Source organism: Rhinolophus sinicus, chromosome 2, assembly GCF_057876585.1.
Source record: "Rhinolophus sinicus isolate RSI-liver-muscle chromosome 2, RSI-T2T, whole genome shotgun sequence".
NCBI lineage: Eukaryota > Metazoa > Chordata > Mammalia > Chiroptera > Rhinolophidae > Rhinolophus > Rhinolophus sinicus.
In genome coordinates, this window is record NC_142502.1 from 67874632 (window position 1) to 67883849 (window position 9218).

The 9218-nt window shown below is 33.2% G+C and overlaps 1 pseudogene; it reads right to left on the reverse strand.

Annotated features, from left to right (window-relative positions):
- Positions 1 to 4936: 4936 nt before the first annotated feature.
- Positions 4937 to 5941, reverse strand: LOC109446355 (protein EURL homolog pseudogene; annotated as a pseudogene).
- Positions 5942 to 9218: the final 3277 nt, after the last annotated feature.

Below are 9218 nucleotides of genomic sequence, written 5' to 3' on the forward strand. Positions count from 1 at the left end.
AACATCACTGAAAATTAAGTAAAGAAATTATTTCTATTGCATAGGTGAAGATTTGTATGTTTAAACAACTACCAATTTAGTTCTAAATTCCTACACAACTACCAGTTTGGATAAAAATCTCAAAAAATAATAATTCTAAATGTTTTGTTCTCACCCCATCCAAAAAGTTTGATCTATTTTCACATGCTCATAGTTTGGAGTATTACCTCAAAAATACAATGGAATATTCGCTTTCATTCTGTTAATTATTTTTTAGTTAATTTACTCTATTGTTATAGATGCACAATTACTAATCACTGGTTTACAAGTCAGTTGAGTGCAGCAGTTCTTTCAGAGCATGTGCTTTGTTTCAGCTGTATTACTGGTTAGGGTATTGTTAAACCTCCTTATAGGATCAGAGAGAAAAAAATGGAGTGGTGAATAGAGGTATAGAATATACCCAAGTGGACAGACCAGACATAGCCTATGTTTTGCAATGGTTGAATACTCTGGACTGTGTTTAACACCTTCCAAAGTATTATTTCCCCATGAAATGGTATTCTCAAAACACATTCTTCAAATGTCAAGGGAGAGGTGGGCCAATAGCCTAAAGCTTGGAAAATCAAGAAAAATATTTTAAAAGTAGCCTGCTTGAAATGTATTTTTATTGCATTTACTGATCTATCTATAAAATGATATTTCCCCCCGCCCCTGTGATTCATTTTTTATTGAATCTATTTGCAAAAATAAAAATGTTTTCACTTACTCATCTCCATGTATGTATGATCAAACTGGAGGTCAAGTGATGGCTTTATAAATACTTTGTAACAGCAGAGTTGGTTTAAATATTCCTTTATTTTACATGACCATTGCTAAAATGTGAAAGCTGATGTGGAAACTATTCTCCTTAAATTGAAAGTTATCAAGACTCACTAAAAATTATTCATTTTAAAATACATTTGTTCCTTTCTCCTTCTTTCCAATGCCTTCTGGAATGGTGTAAAATACAGATTAGAACTCAGAAAGTTGTATATGTAGATGGGTTAACTTGATTAAACAATAATTTCTTGATGTGATAGTTTACTCGTGTGGTCATTACATAAATACTATTTGAGAGTGATGAGTCGGATTTACTTTTTTTTCTTTTCTCTTAAATTGCCCAACATTGAAACAAAACACTCTTCCTTCAGCATTTTTCAAAATATGCAATTTAGCATTGATTTAGTAGTAATACTTCTAACGTGTAGACATTTTATTAGTAGACCAAATTTGGAGTATAAAAAAAAAAAGGTTAAAACAATATGTTCTTATTTTTTGTGTGTGAGATAATATTCCAGATAGACTCCAATAGTATGATATCATATATCTTCCTAATATGTTTTAGTAAATTTTTCAGGTAAATAAAATATAGTAAATTCACACTGAGAAAATGATAGTACAAAAACTTTTTCTCCTTGTTTTCATCATTTTCACTTCTCAGGCTATGCAGGTAATGGTTGTGTATATAGGTTTCAGTCATCAAATTTTTCTCAAGACAGAGCTCCATAACAATTCCAATTTACTCTGAATAAAGCTAATTATTTATGTGTTTTGGTTACTTAAATTAGGTGTAGACAGCTATCATCTGGCTCTAATCTACAAGAAATAAACACACATAAAAGGATTAAGGAGACATAAATCCACAATTACTGTTAAAAGTTATAAGTGTTCTTAGTGTGTTTAGACAGGAAAAGTCCCAAATATGTGTTTAATAAAGGCTATTGAGGCTTCAGTCAATGTTTGAACTTCTAGCAAAAATTGAGGATTGACATAAACATTCAAAAACAAGGCTATGAAATTTAAGAACATAACATAATTCTTAACTCTTTTCAGCATTTAGAAATAGAAGGTACAGATTTTTAATAGTGGACAAGTGCTACCTGGACCTTTCTTAGTTTCTTACAATATAAGCCTAGATTGAGTTAATTTAAATGGTACTCTAGAGTATCACAAATAATTGACATCAATCACAAAACAAGTGAGCTATTTTCATTTGATAATAATATTGTAGTAATAAAAACAACATTTTCCATGTTATCCCTTCAAAGAAAACATGTCTTATTCTTCCACAGAGTTATGGGGGAGGACAAATAATTTTCCTTCTACCCTTTTAGGTTCTAGGCTGAGACCTCCACACCCTATAATTAAAGAGAAATTAACAGGAGAAAAACAAACAGAGTTTAATAACGTGCCTACTGCCTGTATATATGGGAGATACTCAGGAAAACCAATTAACTCTCAAAATGGCCCAAGCCATCATCTTAAATACCAGCACTAGCTAAAGACAAAAGAAGATGTTGGGGCATAGGGAGACAATTATGGAAAGTTTTCAAGGAAAGCACAATAAAAGAGGGTAAAGTTGTTACAAAGATTTAATTCTGCCTTCCCCATTAATAAGTTTCTAGAGATTTAGTCATTCCCTTCTTACTGGTACAGGGAGGGAGACAACCTTCCAAATGGAGATTTTCTTCATAAATCTCTTATAAAAGGGTAACATCTACTCAGTTTTCAGAGCTTCTCCTGTGTCTACTGTTTCTAAAAAATAATCACTTTTAAGAAATGATCAGCTTAAGATATTTTTATTCTAAAGAAGCCTTGAGGAATATAGCAAAGAAGTAAAATGTAGTCACTATAGTCAAGCCGCTAAATTACTAAAATCAAGTCAGTTTAGGGAAAGGAAATGATTCTATTCTTGTTTTAACTAGTCTGAGAACTTAAATTTTTGAAATTTCCAGTCCTGCATCAATGCCAACATATACATCAAATTTCCAGATGACCCTCTGATTACCCTCTGAAGGACTAAGGAAAGGATGTTCACATATCTGGACCACCTGACTCATCCATTATCCAGACCACCAGTTATCTAGAGGATTGTCATCTACAACCTATTCAGAGGTTAATATAGGACTGATTCTTCTCAAGAATGTGTTTTTTACTATAAGAACCATCAGCTTTTCCTCCTTCTTGGGAACACTCTGGGTATTGTCTGGTTGTTTTTCTGGTTTGAAAACCCTAAGACCCTTGAATAAATCTTTATCATTTATTCCTAGCAAACCCTCCAGACCAAGTTCATTCAATCGGCATATTTTGGGGTGACAAATTTTGCTGCCTCTCAGAATAGTTTTCATTCTTGGAGTTATTGGTGCCTTATTATTTTTCGTCATCTTAATTACATAAAAATGATTCTTCCTGTCCATGTCATTTACAAAATAATGATCTGAAAAAATATAAAGCTGTGAAGCTATTAAATTGAAAGAACTTTCATTTCAGTATTTGTGAGATCTCTTAAGATTATTTATATTCCAAAACTTTATGGAACATGCATTTTCAATTTCATGGATTTGTTTCCCTTCTTCTTTTCCCTGTTTTCTTTTTTTTAAAGAAATTTCAAAATAAAGGGGAAGATGTACATAAAATGTAAACATATTCTCACCGCCTAAATATCTACAGCTGATATTTTGTCATATTTGGTTTTTATTCTTTCTGTTTAAATCAAATACAACTTTAGAGATTGGCTAGTCTCCTGTAATGAATATCCTCATTACTATTCCCCTTCGAAAACCCCACAGACAATCACCATCTGACTTTTATTACTATATTTACTAGATGTATATTTATTTACATCTGCAATCTATTTACTATAGGATTATCTCATGTGTTCTAAAAGAATACATACAATGTGTTGTGCATATCACCCTCTATCTTTCCATTTTCATTCAACATTATTTTTAACATCTCCCATGTTGATCTATCTGGAACTGCACCAGCATGATAAGCATCTTATTATCAACAGATACTTAGGTTGATCCAAATTTTCCAAGAGTACAATTATTTCTGCAATGCAAGTCCTTGCTTAGCTGTCTTTTTTCTTCTGGAGTATGTTTCCAGACATAAAATTATCGGATTCTTGGATACACACATTTGCAAGTCTGCTAGATATTTCCACATTGCTTTTCTTTAATTTTTTTAGAAAAAAAAATAATGTGTTTTATTTTCTTGACTATTTGCTTTAAAAAGTTATTAATTTCTCTTTCACAAGTTATTGGAAGTCAAACAATCCAACTAGATCAATTTCTACTTTGAAATACATTTATATTTGGAAAACAAGGTAATAGTTGCAAAAACAGTGTCTTACGAGCATAAAATGCAGTTATCTGAAATACGGGTAACATTCACATATGAAAGTGTAACCATAATATATGGAGGCATTCAAATACACATTTATAAAGAGAATGGAAAGGTACCTAAAATAGCATTTTTATATATAAAATTTTCATACTAAACTATTGCTCATAATAAATAAGAGGTAATATTATGAATTCCATTTCCCTCTTAAAATTTATCTTTAGTAGGTTAGACTAATCTAAGGAGTTTGTTAACCTTCTATTGTTTTGAAAGGTGAATTACATTAAACTGTGTTTAATAAAAATCACACTTTAACAGTATGTTTCAGTAGTTACATGTGGTAAAAATTAGGGAGGGTCATTTAGTAATTTTGGAAAAAATGATTCCCTAAATAAACCAAAATGATTAACCCTGGAAGACCAGAATGTAATGATTTTTTTTTTTTTTTTTTTGGCAAAGATGTTAAATAGTGCCAAAAAATGAAGAAACAAAAACTCATAGTAATCGACAACAGTTTAGTGGTTACCAGAGAGTAAGGGGGGAGGGGGTGGTTGATGAAGATAATGGGGATCAAATATATGGTGATGGAAAGAGAACTGACTCTGTCTGGGTGGTGAACACATAATGTGATATGTAGATGATGTATTACAGAATTGTATACCTGAAATCTATGTAACTTTACTAACAATTGTCACCCCAATAAATTTTAATTTAAATAAATAAATATACTGCTTTTCAGTTTTGCAGGTTTAATGACCATAAAAAAAATGGACCATCATTTTCTTCAACTTCTTCAAAGGTGCATGACTAGCAGACCAGTAAATGGGAGGGCATAGGAATTAAGTGTAAGTTTAGTGCAGTTGTTTATGGGTAGGGGTGATTTCATTCCTGTTGGCCCCACTGGCAGACACGGTAATGTGGAATAGTTTTTGCAAAGGTGTTCCTTCGCAGCGTGGTGAACATGGAGCTCTGAGGCTAATGAATCTTTTTCTTGCACTCCCTGTATTAATTCTTCAACAACTTTCTGTATTTGCTGTCGCAGCTTTGTATTCAGTCCCTTGACCTCACCAAAGTCATCAAATTTAATTCCTCTCTGCTGTAATGTGGATGCAGGGTCAGGACGTTAGCCTCTGGATTAGAGATTATCTCTTCTTTTTTCTGTGCCTGATTGTAACCATGAGGCCACAATACACTACTGTGGCATAAAGCGGCACCTGAATCTTGTGACAGAGCAAGCCCCAAATCCATGTTTTCCCTCTGTTCCAATATTCTTTGCGTACAGTCTGTGAGGCTACCCACGCTACCATCTATCCACTTTGCAAAATACTTTGGTGGTTGGGAGTCAAACAGTAGGAGTAATTTTTTATCTGACTTATGCCTGAAAATTTCTTATTTTATGCATAATGTACAATCCAGTTTAGCTTCTTACTCAAAATGGTTTTAACTTCTTTTTTTTTAAATTAAAGTTTATTGGGGTGAAAATTGTTAGTAAAGTTACATAGGTTTCAGGTGTACAATTCTGCAATACATCATCAGTATATCACATTGTGTGTTCACCACGCAGAGTCAGTTCTCCTTCCATCACCATATATTTGATCCTTTTTACCCTCATCTACCACCCCCTCTCCTCTTAGGGGTGGTTTTAACTCCTTCGTAAGTACTTTTTGAAAGCTTAGATGGAGGACAATCCCGGTTTGCAATCAAATGGTATTTTTCAAAGCAGTCTTTACAGCCCCTTTCACGATCTGGTGTGCAAAAGATTAGATTTTAGTACTCCTTCAATATTTAGCTCACACATGAAAACATGCATATTAAATGAATTAAACTTATAGACATAAACAATTAAGAAATAAATTATCTGATAATTCCATTACATTAAGATGACCACTTTTAAAAGTTTGGTCACATAATTTTCCATTTTTTTTCCCTAAGTATATGCTAATTATATATACTACAATAAAATTATGCATAAATTACATAAAAATGAGACAGTAGCTGGAGGGTAACTGAAGTCAAGAGATGGTTTTTGAAATGAAAGAAATAACTGCAGTATAGAGAGAAAAAAATGGATAATGTAGAGGGGAATTGGTAGAAAAGTGTCCTTGAATATGTAACAGGAGATGGGATCAAGTATCCTATTGGAGAACATGGACAGTTTATCTACAGTGTCAAGAAGGAAGGCAAATTTTCAGGGTGGGGAATACGTTAGTTGGGCACATGTGATAGTAGAGGTTTGTGAAAGCCCTTTTCTGATTGTTACTGTTTTCTCAGTGGTCTAGGAAGTAAGATCATTAGCAAATATTGAATGAAGGGGAGGAGAGTCCGGAATTTTAATGAGAAAAAAGTGTAGTATTGAAAGAGTAGGAGAATGAATAGACCAGAAAAATAGTGATTTCTGGGCAGCTCTACGGGCTCATTTGAAGTTTGTGGTCATGAACTGAAAGTCAGTATGATTTATGTCTTTTTTTCTAGTCATGTTTACTTTGCAGGTGGAGAGCACATGGAAAGATAGATTGAGTTGGTCATGTTTTTACTCATCAAGTACATGAAGCAGGAAAGGGGTAAGGAAGGTGAGGCGTTACCATGAAATAATTATAATAATTGACTAGGGATATTAAATTGAATAAGGAGCAGGAGAGAGGGTGTATTTGGAACCAATGGCAAGAAAAGTACTTATCTATTAAGATAACTCATCTGTGCCAGGATGGGTTCACACCTTTGACATTGCAAGCATTATTGCTTCATCTATGAGTTATCTTTTTTTTCAAATGGTGTAGAACAAGTCAGGAAGAGAGGACTCAGCAGAAATCAACCCTACTGACACCTTGGTCTTAGACTTCCAACCTCCAGAATTGTAAGAAAATAACTTTCAGTTGTTTACCTCACCCAGTCTGTGGTACTTTGCTATGGCACCCTGAGCAAACTGATACACTCTCTCTTGAGAGGTTCAAAGACAGAAAAAGAAAATGAAATATGTATGACATTTGGAGCTAAAAAATGAGGTAAGGTACTTTGGGGCTTCACAGGGAGAAAGATCATTGCAGGACCATAACAAGAGCAGATGTTCAGTAATTAGTAGTTTTCCATGCCATATACCTGTCAAGGTCCTAAGGAAAATAATCCTGTCAAGCCCTAAGGAACGTAATTTAAATAACCTCTGGATATCAAATGTTTGCTTCACTTCATTTATTATTTATCAATTCATTGCCAGGAGCATTATTGAGACTCAAGTGTGTAGACAAAAGAAAGGAATTCTATCCATAAGAAACAAAATCTGAGAAGTGTTGAGATAGATATATAGACCCCTTAGCCTGTACAAGTCTGCACTTCATCCTTGACATGTATGGGTAGTTTGTCCCTTACATCTAGAGTAAATTTATGTCCCAGTTGCTCTGGTCATTTCCCAGTGTACACCTGTTATCCTGTCATCCTCTGATTAGTACCTCCCTTTACTCTAAAAGGCGTTCCAGTTTGGAAAATTATATCCAAACTAGTCACCAAGATGTAGCAATACATGCCAATGTTTTACCACAAATATTTTCTCCAACATTTATCATTTGAAACTAAATTTAAAAAACAGAGAGTACAGGTTTAATTTATATGTAAAATTTAAATAAAATCACAGCAATATATATGTGACATTTATTTATCCTCTTCCCAAAAGCATAGTTAGACATGCCACATTAAAATAAACTAACAAAAATATATGAATATTTAGAATATTTAGAGTATCAAATACAAGAAATACATTGCTTTCACAATAAAGAAGTTATCAAGGCTGTTTTATTTTCATACGAAAAAAATAGACCACTGCATTTTAATGTTATGAAAAAGCATCCATTTATACACAAAACAAAAAGTCTTGATTGTGTTGGGGAAGAAAAAAAGCTTTCCTCTACACTTCAGTGTTCTTTCAGTCAGTCTAATAATTAACTCTACATAAGACAGATTAACCAGAGAAAATAACCAAATTTAATTAGACAAATACATATGGTTCAAAGACAGAAAGCGAAATGAAAAATATATGACATTCGGAACTAAAGATGAGATAAAGTACTTTGAGGTGTCAGAGGATGAAAGGTCATTGCAGGAAGATAAGAAGACCAGATGTTCAGCAATTCGTACTTTTCCCTGCCATACATGTAGGTAAAAAAAAATAAAAAAAAGTTGTTTCTGATAATAACTCCTATCATGGACAAGGTCCCTAGTTTAAATTCTTTAAGGGAGAGGTAAAAGTTTCCCATGAGCCTGCAGGGTCTCGGTTGCCTTTAGCTCAAAATAATCTGCATATCACAGAGGCACATCTTGGGGTGACTTGTCCTGAACCCCTGCAATTTTTAAAACTTTTACATGAAAAGATCACAAATCTTTTGACAGAAATAAAGCTTTCCTCAATAAAGTGCTTTGTTTTGCTTAGTTTTAATGTGTGATATCCAATAAGCTCCATTTTAAAAATAGAAAAATGGATAAAAATAATAATACATAAGTACCTTCATTCTTAACAAGACAAATAAATATGATTCCCATTCCTTGGCTCAGTTTTCCCCAAAATCCATTCAAATACATGAATCACAGATGTTCCCATGGCAAGTCCTTAGAAATGTGAATGCAGGATAAAAAAAAAAAAATATTTAAAAATAACTTGAATAAAAGACAGAAAAAAATTAAATGTGAAAAATATTATTACAGTTTTAACATTAGCAACAATGTTTGTGGAAGAGAATGAGCATCTCATTGAAATCCCAGGAGTGTAGGAGTGTGCAAGGTCACAATATATCATTTCTGAATGTGAGAGAAGAGAAGCTGTGAGGCTCTCACTTGGCAGATGACAAATATCCTCTAGGCTTTTCTAGATTAAAGACTGCCAAACATGAAATTTCTACATAAAGCTGTCAACTGATCTGTGGCACTATTGTGTTTCTACAGATTTCAGGAGAGATAGCCAAAAGAATGAAGCTAAAACACATGTAAAAAGATTAAAACCAGTTTTGAATATTTGGGAGCAAAGGAGGACAGGGATCTACAAATAGAACATTAAGTATGTTGAGAAAGAGGACACAAAATTTATATTGTAC